At 37.8% G+C, this 19,371-nt stretch overlaps 1 long non-coding RNA gene across 1 annotated transcript in view; it reads left to right on the top strand.

Annotated features, from left to right (window-relative positions):
- Positions 1-5,284: 5,284 nt before the first annotated feature.
- The window catches only part of LOC137501068 (uncharacterized), a 31,365-nt gene continuing 17,278 nt past the window's right edge, over positions 5,285-19,371 (top strand). Inside the window, exons 1-2 of the long non-coding RNA XR_011018330.1 lie at positions 5,285-5,348; positions 11,910-12,039. This is a non-coding gene — a long non-coding RNA (uncharacterized lncRNA). The remainder of the gene's footprint in view (positions 5,349-11,909; positions 12,040-19,371) is intronic.

The following is a 19,371-nucleotide window of genomic DNA, read 5'->3' as shown; positions in this document are numbered from 1 at the left end:
GTTGTAATAAATCTTATTTGACAACTGGAGTCACATTTAAATTTATTACATAAATAAAAATGGCACAAATTAAACCCTTTTCTGGTATACTTTGTTCAAACAGTGAAATTATATAGGTGGCCTAAAGTTACCCGAATCCGGGGTAACATTAGGCCACTATCAAAATCCACCATAATGGGATATTTCTAACAATTAGATGACAGATATTACTTGATATGGAAAGCACAATATCTAAGCTATATTTTAACATAAAATTAAGTTAACTTATCATTTATCTCGGTGTACAAAAATTATGACAAAAAAAAAGATGTGAAATATATGGCACAAAGTATCCCCAGTTGACGGTACATTTAGATAGTGCCGTATCTTGCGTGCTATATTCGTGTGTTATCTTTCGTGTATATCTATTAGACCGTAATACTAATAATAATTTGTCTAAGCATTTAGCTTCGTTGGTAATCTTTGAGTACAGTAGTTCTTGCAAATTTCATTTCTGTTGTGCTTAGTAGTGACATACGGTACGGTACCGGTATCGTAATTAGGATACGTCTGAAGGTAGTTTAAAAATTACTGTAGTGTACTGTACAGTAGTATACGAGTAATATCCTATTAGAATTTAGTGTGCTTATTTTATTATTGTAAAATATTTGTGTAGTACTGGTGTGGTAGAGGTATCCGTAGAAACTCTTACTAAAATATTGTTGAAATTAGGATAGGCTTAATTGCAGTTTGGAATTGTGTAGTTCTTGTGTATTACTTTCGATATTCAGTAATTAACAGCAGCTTTTATCCTGTTAGGGGTTGTAGGATAAAAAAATATAAAAAAAATAATAGAGCACGACTAAGTAGTATTGTAGTGTACCGGTAGTCGTATATTAATTACCTTATTGTTGTGCACTATCCCAGACAATATATCCCTCCGTTCATTTATTTTTTTGCAAATAAGTTATTTTATTTTTTTAATTTAAAATTTTTCCCTCGTAAAGAATGGCTGAGGAGCGCGAGTATACTTATTGTGGGTGTGGTGAGGCATTGAGGGGAATGAGGGAGGAGTTGGAAAGTTTGAGGGAGATAATTAGGATTCTCACAGAAGACGGGAAGGAAGATAGGACTCCCTCAAACAATGTACAGGTTACAGTAGGTGTACAAGAGGGAGGGGAAGGAAAGGGAGGAGTTGTAGAAGACAGGTGGTCTAATGTTCTAAGGGGAACGAGATTGCAGGCCAAGGGCTCTATTCAGGATCAAAATTCAGGACAGGTGTCTGTGCGAAATCGGTACGAGTCACTCCAGGTAGAACAACAGAGGGAAGATGAGGGACAGGGAACTGTTGCTGAGATGCGTGGAAGTAGGAGGAAGGGAAAAGGTAGGAAAGGGAAATGTAGAGTAGAGGATAGGAAAAGACAGGTGGAACAGGGTCATGGGAAGGAGAAAAGGGAGGAGGAAGTAGCTTCTGCAGCTGTCAGGAAAAATAGGGCTGACCAGGAGGGGAGGGGATCAAATGAGGTGGGTAGGGTTGAGGCTCTGGTCATGGGGGATTCCATCGTTAGACACGTGGGGAAAGTGTGTGGAGGAAAGGGAACCAGGGTAGAATGTTATCCAGGAATTAGGTTGATGCAGATGTTGAGGAAAGTAGGAGAGAGAGAGGAGGGGAAGGAGAAGGTGGTAGTGTTTCATGTTGGTACCAACAACGTAAGGCAAGCTGATATAAGTACCAACATAGTTGGAGATGTGTGGGATCTGGTAAATGCAGCACGGGTGAAGTTTAAGAAAGCGGAGATTGTTATTAGTGGAATACTCTGTAGGAGGGATACTGACTGGAGGGTGATTGGGGATTTAAATGAGACTATGGAGTGGGTATGTGGGAAACTGGGAGTGAAATTTCTAGATCCTAATGGGTGGGTAGGAGAAAGGGATCTGCGCTCGGATGGCCTTCATTTAAACCGCAGTGGTACGTATAAGTTAGGAAATTTGTTTGGAAGGGTAATAGGGAGGTACATTCAGGGAAACGGGATGGCCTAGGGAGCGGTGATAAGGGAACAGGGAACTGGAAATCAAGTAGGGATGACATAAAATTGTTAGTGTTGAACTGTAGAAGTATTGTAAAGAAAGGAATAGAATTAAGTAATTTAATAGATATATATTTACCAGATATTGTAATAGGAGTTGAATCATGGCTGAGAAATGATATAATGGATGCAGAAATTTTCTCACGGCACTGGAGTGTGTATCATAGAGATAGGATAGGAAAGGTGGGAGGGGGAGTTTTCATTCTGGTGAAAGAAGAATTTGTAAGCTACGAAAAAGTTAAAGATGAGACACATGAAATTCTAGGTGTAAGGCTCATTTCTAAAGATAATAGGCAACTCCATATATTTGGAGTGTACAGATCGGGAAAGGGTAGCACTGATGCGGATTCAGAATTATTTGATAGGATAGTCAGCTATGTGGGAAACGACATGGAAAGAAATGTGATTGTAGCGGGAGATCTGAATTTGCCAGATGTCAATTGGGAAGGAAATGCGAACGACAGGAAGCATGACCAACAAATGGCAAATAAGTTAATATGGGAAGGACAGCTGATTCAGAAAGTGATGGAACCAACCAGAGGGAAAAATATTTTGGATGTGGTGCTGATAAAACCAGATGAGCTCTATAGGGAAACTGAAGTAATAGATGGTATTAGTGATCATGAAGCTGTTTTTGTGGTAGTTAAAAATAAATGTGATAGAAAGGAAGGTCTTAAAAGTAGGACTGTTAGGCAGTACCATATGGCTGATCAAGCAGGTATGAGGCAGTTTCTAAAAAGTAACTATGATCGGTGGAAAACGGTAAATAAAAATGTAAACAGACTCTGGGATGGGTTTAAAGAAATTGTTGAGGAATGCAAAAACAGGTTTGTACCTTTAAGGGTGGTAAGGAATGGTAAAGACCCACCTTATTGTAATAGAGAAATAAAGAGACTAAGAAGGAGGTGCACACTGGAAAGAAATAGATTTAGAAATGGCTGTGGAAGTAAGGAGAAATTGAAGGAACTTACTAGAAAATTGAATCTAGCAAAGAAGGCAGCTAAGGATAACATGATGGCAAGCATAATTGGCAGTCATACAAATTTTAGTGAAAAATGGAAGGGTATGTATAGGTATTTTAAGGCAGAAACAGGTTCCAAGAAGGACATTCCAGGAATAATTAATGAACAAGGGGAGTGTGTATGTGAGGATCTTCAAAAGGCAGAAGTATTCAGTCAGCAGTATGTAAAGATTGTTGGTTACAAGGATAATGTCGAGATAGAGGAAGAGACTAAGGCCAAAGAAGTAATAAAATTTACGTATGATAACAATGACATTTACAATAAGATACAAAAGTTGAAAACTAGAAAAGCGGCTGGAATTGATCAGATTTCTGGGGATATACTAAAGACAATGGGTTGGGATATAGTACCATATCTGAAGTACTTATTTGATTATTGTTTGGCCGAAGGAGCTATACCAGATGAATGGAGAGTTGCTATAGTAGCCCCTGTGTATAAAGGAAAGGGTGATAGACATAAAGCTGAAAATTACAGGCCAGTAAGTTTGACATGCATTGTATGTAAGCTTTGGGAAGGCATTCTTTCTGATTATATTAGACATGTTTGTGAAATTAATAACTGGTTCGATAGAAGGCAATTCGGTTTTAGGAAAGGTTATTCCACTGAAGCTAAACTTGTAGGATTCCAGCAAGATATAGCAGATATCTTGGATTCTGGAGGTCAAATGGACTGTATCGCGATTGACATGTCTAAAGCATTTGATAGGGTGGATCATGGGAGACTACTGGCAAAAATGAGTGCAATTGGACTAGACAAAAAAGTGACTGAATGGGTTGCTATATTTCTAGAAAATAGATCTCAGAGAGTTAGAGTAGGTGAAGCTTTGTCTGACCCTGTAATAGTTGAGAGGGGAGTTCCTGAGGGCAGTGTTATCGGACCTTTATGTTTTCTTATATATATAAATGATATGAGTAAAGGAGTGGAATCGGAGGTAAGGCTTTTTGCGGATGATGTTATTCTCTATAGAGTGATAAATAAGTTACAAGATTGTGAGCAACTGCAACGTGACCTCGAAAATATTGTGAGATGGACAGCAGGCAATGGTATGTTGATAAACGGGGCTAAAAGTCAGTTTGTGAGTTTTACAAATAGGAAAAGTCCTCTCAGTTTTAATTACTGCGTTGATGGGGTGAAAGTTCCTTTTGGGGATCATTGTAAGTATCTAGGTGTTAATATATGGAAAGATCTTCACTGGGGTAATCACATAAATGGGATTGTAAATAAAGGGTACCGATCTCTGCACATGGTTATGAGGGTGTTTAGGGGTTGTAGTAAGGATGTAAAGGAGAGTGCATATAAGTCTCTGGTAAGACCCCAACTAGAGTATGGTTCCAGTGCATGGGACCCTCACCAGGATTACCTGATTCAAGAACTGGAAAAAATCCAAAGAAAAGCAGCTCGATTTGTCCTGGGTGATTTCCGACAAAAGAGTAGCGTTACAAAAATGTTGCAATGTTTGGGTTGGAAAGAATTGAGAGAAAGAAGAAGAGCTGCTCGACTAAGTGGTATGTTCCGAGCTGTCAGCGGAGAGATGGCGTGGAATGACATTAGTAGACGAATAGGTTTGAATTGTGACTATAAAAGTAGGAAAGATCACAATATGAAGATAAAGTTGGAATTCAAGAGGACAAACTGGGGCAAATATTCATTTATAGGAAGGGGAGTTAGGGATTGGAATAACTTACCAAGGGAGATGTTCAATAAATTTCCAATTTCTTTGAAATCATTTCGGAAAAGGCTAGGAAAGCAACAGATAGGGAATCTGCCACCTGGGCGACTGCCCTAAATGCAGATCAGTATTGATTGATTTACATACTGATGACTGAATACTTCTGCCTTTTGAAGTTCCTCGCATACACACTCCCCTTGTTCATTAATGATTCCTGGAATGTCCTTTGAACCTGTTTCTGCCGCTATTTATGCGGAGTCCAATAACGATCAAGAAAAAGAAGTGTACGTATACTCTGGAGTTGTCATTCTAGACCCAGCCTGTTCTACTGGCTGACAGAAATAAAATTTGTCCTTCAAGTATTTGTTTCAAGTGATACAAGGTTATAATGTGCTAATATTAAGCTACCGTACATCGCAATATCTGATTTGGTTTCGAAGTGACAGGTATGTAGTTTTATAAGATGCGTATTAGCCAGTAGTACCGTACAGCTTATTCCGTTATTTGTATTACTTCTCTAAGATTTTCTTGATTGAGGAATTGTGATTTCTATCATTTTACGCTGTTTCCACAAGCTCTAATATATTGTCGGTAATGTTCAAGTCTCAGTCATTTACTTTTGCCGAACCTCAGTTGAGAACTGTTAAGAAGTAAAATACTTATCCTTCTCACTTTCAGATTTCTACATGTTTCGAGCTACCTCTATTTTTTTTTTTTACTTTTTTAAATGCTATTTTTATTTAAGCATTAATAATTTATACTTATAGTTGTATATGGACAGGAAGAAGTGGAAGAGGCTCATTAACAGTACCGGGGAACTGTACAACAACAGCAGTGATGATGATGATGATGATGACGATGATGATGATGATCTATATAACTTGCCTTATTTTTGAAAAATCCTAGCCTGTGCGTTACAATTCCTGGCAAGTCTGCTGTAACAATGTATGTATCTCAGTTTCACCTCTGTGGGTCAGTGGTAGTGTCGGCCTCAGTATCAAAATCTCTTTATTTGCAAATGAGGTGTCTACCTCGGTGGCAAATGGTACACTAAAATACATTATTGTCAAGCACTAAATTTTAAATTAACAGGAGACGAATAAAATTTTCCTAGAATACAATATTATACAATTTACGCTAATAATTTTTTCTATTAAAAACACACATCATCCTTAATAAATTTATATTGTTTACAAAATTCTACTTATAATATCTTACAAACATAGTCAACTCATATACAGTACGGTATGTGAAATTACTTCTAATAATACTATACAACTGGTATAAGATTAAAATTAACATTGAATTTATTTACGTATTTATATTTCACCCATTTTGGAACCTAAGTAGCATAACGACCTGCTGCGTCTTAACCAGAGCCCCTTTTGCCACTACTTTTCAGAGTTCCTGAAGGGCCTTCACAGCTACCGTAGCGGTCCCAGGGCCCTCGAAGTCCCCACTGTACTTCACCCCTACAGGCAGTCCCCTACTTGGGCTGTCCAAACTCCTTAGACCAGGGGATGGAATTAATTTAATCACACACATTTATTATTTACAATATCCTGCACTGGTCGAATGCCCTCTAACATTTAATTTATTATCTCTGTTGTTGTTTATTCTCTTCTTGAATATCTGTACAGATTTTGGAAAAGGATCAAACACTACCCCTGGTAAACTGTTCCACTCCTTCACGCCCTTCCCAATGAAAGAAAATTTACCCCAATCGCTTCTGCTAAAATTCCTTCTAATTTTGTACTTGTGGTCAGTTCTACCAATATAATTATTTTCCAACCGAAGCCTCTCATGGATATCTCCCCATGCTTCTTCTCCTGTATAGGCTCTATATAATCCTATAAGTCTACTTTTCTCCCTTCTCTTACTTAAAGTTTCCCACCCAAGTTCCTTTAACATTTCTGATACACTACTCTTTCTCCTGAAATCCCCTGTTACAAACCTTGCTGCTTTCCTCTGCACACCATCTAGTTCTTTTATTAGGTATTCTTGGTGAGGATCCCAAACACTGTTTGCATATTCCAATAATGGACGAACCATACTTAAGTAACATTTTTCTTTTAATTCTTTGTTGCATCCTTTAAGTAGCCTCATTATGACATGTAACGATCTGTATGCTTTCCCAACAACGTCATCAACATGACCCTTCCAGTGCAAATTACTTTCAAATCTCACACCTAAGTATTTGCACTTGCCATCTTTTGGGATAACTACCTCATCCAAAGTATATTCAAATTCAGTTTTAAAGCTCCTGTTTGTAAAAGTTGTAACAGTTGATTTGGCTCCATTAATCTTCATATTATTTTCTTCAACCCATTCCTGGATACTGTCAAGGTCCCTTTGTAATTCTGAACAATCCTCAATGTTATTTATTTCCCTATAAACAATTATGTCATCTGCATACAATCTTATTTTCGATGTTATATTGTTCCCTAAGTCATTTGCGTATATTAAGAAAAGTAACGGACCGATTATACTACCCTGTGCAATTCCCTTCCAGACTTTCTCTTCCTGTGATATATTATTTCCTACTTTGACTTTCTGAACCCTTGAATTTAGAAATGTTCTTATCCAACGTATAACCCTTACGTCCAATCCTATTCCCTCCAATTTCTTTAATAATATTCCATGTTCCACTCTATCTAAGGCTTTGGAAAGATCTATGGCTATGCAATCTAACTGGCCTCCTGAATCTAACTGATCTGATATGTCCTGCTGAAATCCCACCAGTTGTGCCTCGCAAGAAAATTTCTTTCTAAATCCATACTGGCTCCTCATGAACCAATTTTTATCATCACATATCCCTCTGATGTACTTTGCTATTAAACTCTCCAGTATTTTACAAACTATACTGGTCAGGCTGATTGGTCTGTAGTTCTCTGGTTTCCTTTTATCACCCTTTCCTTTATAAATTGGTATTATTATAGATTCCTTCCATTCCTTTGGTATCACACTATTATTTATGACATAGTCAAAGAGAAATTTTAAATAAGGCACTATATACCACCCCATTGTCTTTAATACCTCCCCAGTAATTTGATCACTTCCTGCTGCTTTTCCTTGCTGAAGCAGTTGGATTTCTCTGAAAATATCTTCATTTGTGAATGAGAAGCTTCTTGTTTCCCTCTGTGTCTCTCCCTCTCTATCTTCTGTTACGGTTTCCAAGTCCTGACAATCTTCTACTGAATCTCGGAATTCCCTACTAAAGAGGTTTGCTTTCTCAGTATCTGTTAAATAGTGTTCACCCCCTTCTCCCACCATTGTAGGAATTTGGATTCCTTTTCCTTTTTGATTCCTAATATATGAATACAGCTTTTTCCATTTCCCTTTGTGGTCATTACCCTCTTGAAGAATGCCATTCATATAATTCTCTTTTGCTTCCTTTTTCACTCTATTCAGTTCCCTCATTAGTTGTTTTCTAGTTTCTCTATTCTCCCTACCTTCTTTGATTTTCCTGTTTACTATTCTACATTTTTTTTTTAATTTTCTTATTTCCCTAGATAGCGGGTTCAAACCTGGCAGAGGTAGTCGGATCTTTGAAGGGTTGGAAAAAGTCCATTTGACACTCCATGTCGTACGATGTCGGCATGTAAAAGATCTCTGGTGACACGTTTGGTGTTTACCCGACAAAATTAATCTCAGCCATAGATGTCCAAGAGAGTTTCGGTTTACTCGGTCTGCCATGTGAGCCTAAAGTAATACGAAACGTCGAAATTGACGAGCAGACAGCCAGATGGCGTCAAATTGAAATGTCTGCACACGGTAGCTGAGGCCATACGTTTATTATTATTATTATTATTATTATTATTATTATTATTATTATTATTATTATTATTATTATTATTATTAGGATATCTGAATTTAATGGTATGGATAATTTATCTGAAGTGCTACGCACCTGGAAATTTAAAAATGGTGATTTTAGAAAGAAATGATAAGGTTTAGAGTGTAATTGTAATTATTGTGTTGATGTATATTTTACCTCTGTGTGCGATCTATAAGTGACGCTGTGAATATTGATTGTTTTTTTCTTCTTTTTTACACTGTAGGCTGCGGAAGATGAAAGTAGGGGTTGGAATCTTGTGAGTTGTTCCATTTAGGATATCTGTAAAATTATCTGTGTGTGTAGAATTCTTGGCATATCAGTGTTGTTATGGAGATTATTCTGTATCACATCATTACCCCACAACAGCGATATCTAGTATTTATTCCTCATGTTTTATCTTAACAGTAGCCTGCCTCTCTTTCGTAAGATATTTCCTGATGTATAGCGATGTGTTCAAGAACTTCTTGAGGACCGAGTGAGTTGGCTGCGTAGTTAGGTGCAAGTTGCTGTGAGTTTGCATGATTCGAATGCCACCACCCGCAGCCGTCAAGGTCGTTTTTCGTGGTTTCCCATTTTCTTATTAAGCAAGTATAACCAATAATATATTAACAGAATAAGCATTGATGGCCAGAATGAGTAAACATGGCACACTGAGGAAGTGTCCCTGACGTTAAAATATACAAAATACATTTGGTCATGAATAGATATATAGATAGATAGATAGATAGATAGATATATGTTCCCTGGCAATAAGTAAGAATCAACACAGTTGGCCACAGGAACAAAGCGCATATTACATGTGTGAGAAATTGTGGTTTGTGTACTTTTACAGTAAAATATCATTGACTAACAAACACTGCTATTGAATGAAATGAATTAGGTGAGGCACCACTCGAGGTATTCAACACAGGCAATTTTCTTACCACCAGGGGAACCATAAAAAATGCTAACATTTAAAGCAATTGTCTGACACGGAACTCCCTTCAAGAGGTGCTGCGGTAAGCACCCCTCGATTCTGACATTAGACATGACATGCACATACAAATAAAGAGAGGTTGGTAGCATTGTTCAAGGAAGTGAGCTGATGACAGTGTTTGTCATCCGTTGAAAAGATTCTCTTGTTCATTTTCTGTTTCCAGTCTTGTGGGTTGAGTTGTGAATAAAGGACCTTCTCAGTTTTCTATATCTCCACCACTCCCTTCCTCTAATATTTCTTCTACTTTTACTCCTATATTCTCTGTACTCTCCTTCACTGTATCCATCCACTTTTTTCTGGGCATTCCACCTCGCCTTTCTCCTATTATTTTCTTTCTAAACACTCTCTCTACCTTGTCCTGCAGTTTAGGAATTCAAATTCTCTCCCTAATTTCTGTGTTTCTGCTTTTATCCCTTCATGTCTTCCCAATTATTCTTCTAAGGAATTTCACCGTGGCTGCTTGGATTCTGCTTTCATTCTGTTTCTTTCCTGTCCATGTGCTGTCGCATATATCAAAAATGGACAGCAACACATTGGGTACAGAATTTTCTTGCATTTCCGTAGGATGGTCCATTTGCACACTATAAATCTCACACGTTGGTAAAACTTGTTCAGTTCTCTTTCCACTTTCTCTGTTTATTTTCCCCTCATCAATGGGCTGAGTGTATCAGACGGTTGAGGCACTCGCCTTCTGACTCCAACTTGGCAAGTTTGAACGTGGCTCAGTCTGTACATATTTGAAGGTGCAAATATACGTCAACCTCATGTAGGTAGATTTACTGGCACATAAGAATTCCTGCAGGATAAAATTCTGTCACCTTGGTGTCTCCAAAATCCTTAAAAAAAAAGTAGTTCATGGGCTGTAAAGCAAATATCTATGATTATATATAATTTTCTCATGTTCTGCAAGTATACTCCACATACTTGAATCTACACACAACTTCTAATGGTCTTCCATTTACTTCAATATTCTCTCTTCCTTCTCTATTACCTCTCGTCACCACTACTATCGTACACTTCTCCGCACTTATTTTATTCCCTATTCCTCTACCTCCTTATTCAATACAGTAATTTGTTCTTCTACTTGCGTTTCATCTTCTCCCCATATTACAATGTTACGCAAATAGTAAGGCCTTTGTCTCCTTCCTTCCCATTTTTTGTTGTGTACTCTTGTGGAATTTATCCATGACTCTATTGAAAGGTAGAGGGGATAATACACATCCTTTTTGAAGTTCTGTTTCTAAATTGAATCAGTATGTTTCTCCTATCGTAGTTTTCATAGTATTTGCTCACTTTTTGTATATGGCTTTGATAAATTTTTTCTTCTCTGCCTGTCTTTAATTTTTATCCATGCATCCAAGACCAGTTTCCATGGTACACTGTCATATGTCTTCTCAATATCTATAAATATCGTCACTAAATCCTGCCTGAACTACAATCTTTTCTCCATTACCTTCCCCAGATTCAGCAGATTAAAAAACATTTAGTTTAGAATATGGCACTGTGTGGGAGTGAAATATGGATAATAACTGGTGCTGAGAAAAACGAGTTGAAGCCTTTCAAATGTAGTGTTATCGGAAGTTCTTGAAGATCAGATGGATAGAACATGTCTCAGATCAAGGGATAGTAAATCAGCTTCATGAGAGGAAAACGGTTTGTGAGAATTTGATCCTAAGAAGGGAAAGTTTGATAGAACAAATCTCAAGTCACTGGGAATTGTTCAGTTAGTTTCAGTTAGTTACCTTTAATTTTTAAATTGAAAACTCATCTTGCTCTGGTTTCATTTCTATCTAGAAGTATACGATTGCAATATCAGCTGTCATGTAAAACTGGGTGTTGATGGCTATGACCACGATACCATCAGTCATGTAAAATTAGATCACTGTCAGATTAAAAAACATTTAGTTTAGAATATGGCACTGTGTGGGAGTGAAATATGGATAATAACTGGTGCTGAGAAAAACGAGTTGAAGCCTTTCAAATGTAGTGTTATCGGAAGTTCTTGAAGATCAGATGGATAGAACATGTCTCAGATCAAGGGATAGTAAATCAGCTTCATGAGAGGAGAACAGTTTGTGAGAATTTGATCCTAAGAAGGGAAAGTTTGACAGTCATTTAAAACTCGAGGTCCCTGGCATTGATTGTAGTATCAGTCGTAGAGAACTTGTGGACTCTATAGTTGACAATATCAACATTAATGTAAAATTTGAGTCTTTTTGCTATAATCATGATATTGACAATCATGTAATATTAGAGGCTTGTAGCTTAGTCTGTTGACAAATAACCTAGATAATAATTGCAGCAAAATGATAATATATTTTCCTGGCCTGTTTTTCAGTGTAAGGTCATTGGAAGTAATCAACAATCCCGGTACCTTCTAAGTAGTTCACTTGCAGTGTGAAATGGACCCGGAAATGAAGATCAAAGAGGAGCCAGCCCAGCTTGAAGGAACAGGAAATGCTTCACTTGTAAGTCTCATTCCAGATAACTTTACAGGAATCACAATTTAACCCTTAGTAGCTGAATAAATTTGGCAGGAGGACAATTTACTATGTGCTTACCCAATATTAACACCAGCAGTCACCACTTGCAGCATGAGCATTTAGGCGTGGTATGTTTCTGTTACGTTTCTTTATCGGGAAATGCGTGACAGCATGCTACACAAGGCTGCCAACACTTAGGAACTAAAAACAGCAGTATAGATGTTCATATTTGGGTCTGGTCAGTGACAAAAGCATTGTTCATAGGTAAGCAAAAGGGTTCTGGTGGCATAAGCCCCCAGATTAGGGCCACAAAGTGGCCAATTGGCCTCTAGCATTTACTAGGAAGAGAGCAGTGCATTCTATGTCTCTGTGGCTCAGGCCGCAGTACGTCGGCCCCTCGCTGCTGAGTTCCGTGTTTCAAATACCGGTCACTCCATGTGAGATTTGTGCTGGACAAAGTGGAGGCAGGATAGGTTAATGTCCGGGTACTCCGGTTTTTCCTGTCATCTTTCATTCCAGCAACACACTCCAATATCTTTCCATCTGTCAGTCATTAATCATTGCCCCAGAGTGGTGCGACAAGCTTCGGCAGCGGGCACAATTTATATCCTCACGACAAGACAGGGTATAGTTTTTCATTTTCACAGCAGTGCATATAATGATTGGTGAAAAAAAAAAAACTGAATGAATGTTTTGTGCTTGATAGTGAAGGAACCTTCGTTATGTCCAGCTAGTGATAAAGTCATGGTAGGCAGTGTCTCCAGATTGAGGCTTCAGTGCCTTTCATGTGCTAAGTATGCATTGATTGACTGTCTTTTGGTTTTTGTTACTCTTGTTGGTTATTGATATGGCTTTCAAAAGGTTGTGTGGTTGTCTTTATTCTTCGTGGTTTGCTAAGGGTATCTTTGTGGGATTGACATCATTTTATTTCATGTCAGCCAGTGCAATGTTCCTGGCTGCTGATCTGATGGAGAATGGTGTGTGCTAGATTTAATTAAGTTACGGCCGGGAGGTACCTGGCTATCATAGTGAACATATTTTTTGCCTGAAAGACATTCAAGGTAAGATGTTTATCATTTATACTTCTATACAATGTTACTAATGTTGGGTGAGCACATAGTAAAATACTGTCTCAGTGTATCATGTCTAAAGCAAACACTATATTGAAGGTGGAAATGCAGTCAAAGATTTATGAGAAGTGATATATTTTCATCGTCTTTCCTTGTTCTGTCTGTTGCTACTCTAACCTCAGCCCATTGTGAATTTTCTGAGTGTGTGGCTTTCAGTTCAGTGCCCCTTCATCTGATAGTTCAGAGGTTAAAGTGATGACATGCTAATTTCCAGTTGGCAAGTGTTACTTGGGTTCAGTCTAGAGGTATTTGAAGAAGCTGAATTATCCCTGCACATGTCTGTAGTTATACTGAATTCCTGCGCATCATTCTGCCACCTCTTGGAAAAAGTATCAAAATTATGTTAGAGAAATGTGTGCCAAATTGGAAACAACTTTTTTCTTCACAAATGTGGAGAGTTCTAAATGATGCATTGAATGTCAAAAGACCTGTACCTTTTCAAGACTTTCATATAATAAGAAATGAAAGCTCTCCAAATATTCACAACATCTTCCTTTCATCACATCGTAGTAGATCATGAAAGGGGCTCTGAAACAGCAGATGTACTTGCGAACATTGCTGACGCAGCACTGATGTTGTTCTCATCCCTCCAGTTCTTCATAGAACACTACATAACATCCTTGTAATGATAAAACATTTCATTTGTAGTTGCTTTGAGTGTGGCGCACATCACATCTTTCCCTGGAATATGACTGATAAGGCTGCTTATTCATGTTTGTTTTTTCATTTTTTTACTTGGCAGCATTGAATTATGTTGATTGAAATGGCACTTTTGAGCTCGGCAAAACCAGAGTAGAGAATGTGTGTCAGGTTTTTCAGGGTATTTTAATGTGACTGTAAACAAACTCTATGCTGAGTATGTAGGATTTATATCTCTCATTATATGTCAACAGATTTAGAACAGTTTTAACCCTATTAAGTGGTTCAAGCAACCTCTAACTTTATTTTAATATGATTGGACTTATAAAAACAGTTCATATGATTTAGTGATTATGTCTGTGGCTGCTTACTTCCAAAATTCTGTTCAAAATGGCTCCAACTCCATCTCTGGTAGGATGCAATATATGTTCTGGTATGCCTATGAAACTTTTCTCAGTTTGTATTTGGATAACATTCTTGTCCTTTCCATGACATTAGATGTGAGCAAAGATAGTAACACCAATCTCAATAAAGACTTTGGTTTTAAGAATTGTCTCCTAATAGAAACCTTCCACAAACATTAGCGAAATATTAAAATTAACTATAAAACTTGCAGGTAATAAATTACCATGCTCTTTGGTTGGTGACTGTATTTGTACAAGTGTGTTGCATGCTTACTTAATATATCTTCTTTTCCACAGGAAAATATTGAACATGTAACACAAATTATAACTCTGAAAAAATAAGCCAAATCAGAGTTAAAAGGAGGATTGTTCATTTGAAGTAATGTACATAATTTGATAAGCCATTGTCATGTAATGAAAATGGTTAGAACATGGCTCAACAGACATCAATGGTTGACCCTTCAATTTGATGTGTATGATTGATAGTACAATGGAAAATATCCTTTTTTAATAAGATTGAATGTTTACTTGCCTAATTTTCATAATTTGTTCAAGTTGTTCCAAAATCTTGCATTAGGTATGACATAGCAGATGGGATGGCTCAAAGACCTCTAATGCATATCATTTGGGAACTGGAATTATTGCTACTGTTATATCGCAGTAGAATGCGCGCATGTCGACCACAGCATTTATATAGAAACTGTGTTATTCTTTGTAGAGGTTGCTTTATGTCAGTGTATCACAAGACACTTTTCAATACAGTGTTTGTTTAAGCAAGCTGTTCGTGTTTAATTATAAATGTGTTGCCGAGCTGAGTGGCTCAGACGGTTAAGGCGCTGGCCTTCTAACCCCAACTTGACAGGTTCGATCCTGGCTCAGTCCGGTGGTATTTGAAGGTGCTCGAATACGACAGCCCCGTGTTGGTAGATTTACTGGCACGAAAAAGAACTCCTGCGGGACTAAATTCCGGCACCTCGGCGTCTCCGAAGACCTTAAAAAGTAGTTAGTGAGACGTAAAACAAATAACATTATTATTAATTAAAAATGTCATTCGTGTATGGTCATAACAATTGGCAATGAGGAAAACTTTCAAAACGTCAGAAGAAAATGATAATATTGTGTCTGAATACAAATATGTTCTGTGATTAGTGACTGAATGAGAATACGACTGTCGTGTTACGTATATAACCTCAACTACGTAAATGTCATATTCCTAACCTTCAAGTATTTTTGTGGCAGACGTAACTCAAACATTTCGCCATGGATGCAGACCATTTTAAGCAATTTTTGGCAGTAATGCATGCCAATCAACAGGCACTCTTAGATCAACTGAGAACTCATGCACCAGTTCAATCTACTCAGCCTATTATTAATTCCAATACATTTCTAATTCCACCCTCCGAATGTTTCAACCCACAAGCAGAGAACATTCGAAATTACCGGCAACGTTTTGAAAACTATCTACAATTGAAAAATGTGTTCACCAACAAGAAATACGCCACTCAGATGTTACTTAATTCGATTGGATCCACGAGTTATAACACATTATCTGCATTAGTGGCACCAAAAGCACCTAGTGATTTTGATTATGACAATTTAATTGAAACCCTAGAAAAGCATCTTTGTCCTAAGAAGAATGTTCTGGTAGCCCAACATAGGTTTTTATCCACTTACCAGTTTGAAAATCAACCTATTGCTGACTATGTTGCTACATTAAGGCGTGCTACAATTGACTGTGACTTCCATTCTACATGTGAATGTAAGGTAAGCATTGCAGATGTATTTATAAGAGCACAGTTCATTCGGGGAATTTATGACAGTTCAATTCGTGAACAATTACTGCAGGCAAATGTTCAAGAATTTAACAAAATTGTAACAAAAGCTATCGCTCTTGAAACATGTAAGTTAGACAGCAAGGAACTATCACCATCAGCTGTTTACAAGAGTACTTATAATGATTCTGTTCAAAAAATCAATCACAAATCAAGGCAGGATGTATCTCATGATGATCAAAGCCAAGCAACACCGGTATACAAGGCCAGATCAAAAATTGACTACAAGGAATTGGGAATTCAAAATATGTGTTTACATTGTGGTAGAGACAATCATCTAGCGAAGGACTTTAGGTCTGATTTTAACAATCTGAAATGCAGTTCATGTGGGAAATTCGGCCACATTAAGAAAGTGTGTATACGTACTTTGTTAGCAACAAGAAGGAATTCCAAAATCGACTCTCATTTTCTTCAGGAAGAAGATATTACTCAAACATTCGGTGTTAGCCGTATAATAGACATTTTTCAATATCACGAATATCCACATGCGAAGAAATTTTATGCTACAGTTCTTATAGAAGGAATACTCCAGAGATTTGAAGTAGATTCTGAAGCCGGTTTTACCTTGCTATCACGTTCTAGTTTCAAAGCGCTTGACTTACGTGTACAACTCCAGAAAGCAGATGTTGCCTTTCCTTCTTATACTAAGAATGTGTTTTTACCTGATGGCAGGGTTAATGTTACTGTTTCTTATCAGAATAGAACTTCATCTGAAGAGTTATATGTAGTACCAGACGACTTCGAACCGCTTCTGGGGCGTGTCTGGATCCGTCACCTTGGTATTAATCTTCAAGAAATTGACCGTGAAACGGAATCAAATACTAGTCATATCGATATACAGTCGGTCGGTAGTATTACTGAGATAATCAAGAGATTTCCAGAAATTTTCGAAGAAAAGGTAGGGTGTGTGCCAAATTTGAAAGTGTCTCTTCAGCTCCGAAAGGATGCCAAGCCAGTCTTTCATAAAGAACATGATGTTCCATATGCCTTACGGGAGAAAGTAGAAAAAGAATTAGACGATTTAGAAGCAGGTGGGATAATCTCAAAAATCAATTACAGTGATTGGGGTTCGCCACTAGTAGTGATTCCAAAGTCCGATGGCGGAGTTCGACTTTGCGTTGATTACAAGATAGGCGTCAATGACAAATTAGTAGCAGCAAACTACCCAATTCGGTAAGTGGATGACTTCCTAAATACATTGAAGAACTCGAGGTACTTTTGCCGCCTGGACATATATAAAGGATATCTTCATCTCCAGGTTGATGATGAGAGCAGCAAGATCCAAACCATATCAACACATCGAGGTACATATCGCATGCATCGTCTTTCCTTTGGTATAAAAACAGCTCCGTCCGAATTTAATAGAATCGTAGATGAAGTTTTATCTGGACTATCCAAAACTCATTCATATTTTGATGACATTATTATTCATGGTTTTACAAAAACAGAATGTCAACAAAACCTATTTGCCTGCCTTCAAAGGCTCAAAGAATTCGACTTACATCTAAATCAAAGGAAGTGTGCTTTCTTTGAAACCAGCATCGAATATCTGGGCCAAGTTATTGATTATAATAAAATCATGAATTCACCAGCCAAAGTTAAAGCAATACTTGAAATGCCTCGTCCGGTCAATACAGACGATGTTCGAAGATTTCTTGGAATGATAACATATTATTCAAGATTCATTCCAAATACTTCAACTATGACCTACCCCTTGAGGCAGCTTCTCCTCATGAATAAGAAGTCTCATTGGACTAGTTCTTGTGAATCAGCATTTGCCAGACTAAAGGACGAGATTGCAAGTGATCGAGTGTTGATACCTTATAATGCAGATCTACCACTGGTTCTAGCTCGTGACGCCAGTCCAACGGGTATTGCTGGAGTCCTGTCACACATTGTTGATGATGTTGAAAAGCCTATCGCATTTGCTTCAAGGTCCTTGTCTTCAGCTGAACGTAACTACAACCAGCTGGATCGTGAGGCTCTAGCAATTATGTTCGCTGTCAACTATTTTTATATGTATCTATTTGGATGCAAGTTTAAGTTGATAACAGACAATAGCCCACTTACCAGAATCTTCCATCAGAATTCAAGATTACCAGCTATGACTTCTGCTAGATTATTAAGATATGCTTCATTTCTTTCGGGATTTGACTATGAAGTTGAATATAAAAAAGGTTCAGAACATACCAACGTTGACTGCTTGTCAAGAGCAGTGATCACTCAGTCACAGATTTCAAAGGATATAGTCTTCAATGACGAAGTTCATCAACTCTGTTATTCAACCATCGCTGAAATAGCAACCACGGAATTAAATCCTGACAGTATTTGAATTTCAACAGAACACGATGAATTGTTATCAAAAATCAAAGCAGAGCTCATGTCATCTGAATCCATAGACAATGAATTCACGCTAGATGATGGAATCTTATTCAAGGGTCAAAGAGTCGTCATTCTGTCAAAACTCCAGCCATTAGTCCTGAAGGAATTACATAGCACACACATAGGGATTACAAAAATGAAACAATTAGCAAGGCGTTATTGCTACTGGAAGAATATTGATAAGGATATTGAAAAAATGGTAAAATCTTGTCAGGCCTGCGCCGACATTCGATCCTCTCCAGTGAAAGCCCCGATTCACCATTGAGACGTCCCTACAGACAACTGGAGCCGCGTCCACATGGATTATGCGGGTCCATTTCAAGGTTTCTACTTCCTTCTAATTATTGATGCAAAATCCAGGTGGGCAGAAATCAAAGTAATTCGAGAAACTCCGACATCTGTGAAGACAATTGAGCTATTAAGAAAAATATTTTCATTTCATGGATTCCCAATAGCGATAGTCTCTGATAACGCTACAATATTTGTAAGTGACCTATTCAAATCGTTCTGTAGGGAACACGGTATATTTAAAAAATTCACAGCTCCTGGACATCCTGCAACGAATGGAATGGCTGAACGAAACGTCCAGACGCCAAAACCTCGACTAAAAGCTATGTCGAATGAGCCCTTGTCTATATCCAGAAAAGTGCAAGAGATCCCTCTGAAATATCGTGCCACCCCTCTAGAGTGTGGAAAATCACCAGCTGAACTGTACCCGAACAGGCCATTACGGATCAAACTAGACGTTATTCACCCCTATCAAACAGGAAGGAAATCAAGAGGCGACTCATGGACATCGCAATCTATGCGTGGGAGACAGAGTCCAAGTGAAATTCTATGAAGGGAATAAAATGTCATGGAAGTATGGAGTAGTCATTGGAAAGTTCTGTCATTTACATTACCAGATTCAGCTAGACAATGGTTATAGCC

This window comes from Anabrus simplex, chromosome 5 (genome assembly GCF_040414725.1).
Source record: "Anabrus simplex isolate iqAnaSimp1 chromosome 5, ASM4041472v1, whole genome shotgun sequence".
NCBI classification, from domain to species: Eukaryota; Metazoa; Arthropoda; class Insecta; order Orthoptera; family Tettigoniidae; genus Anabrus; species Anabrus simplex.
The sequence above is the reverse complement of the archived record's forward strand: the minus strand, read 5'-3'. Positions and strand labels throughout refer to the sequence as shown.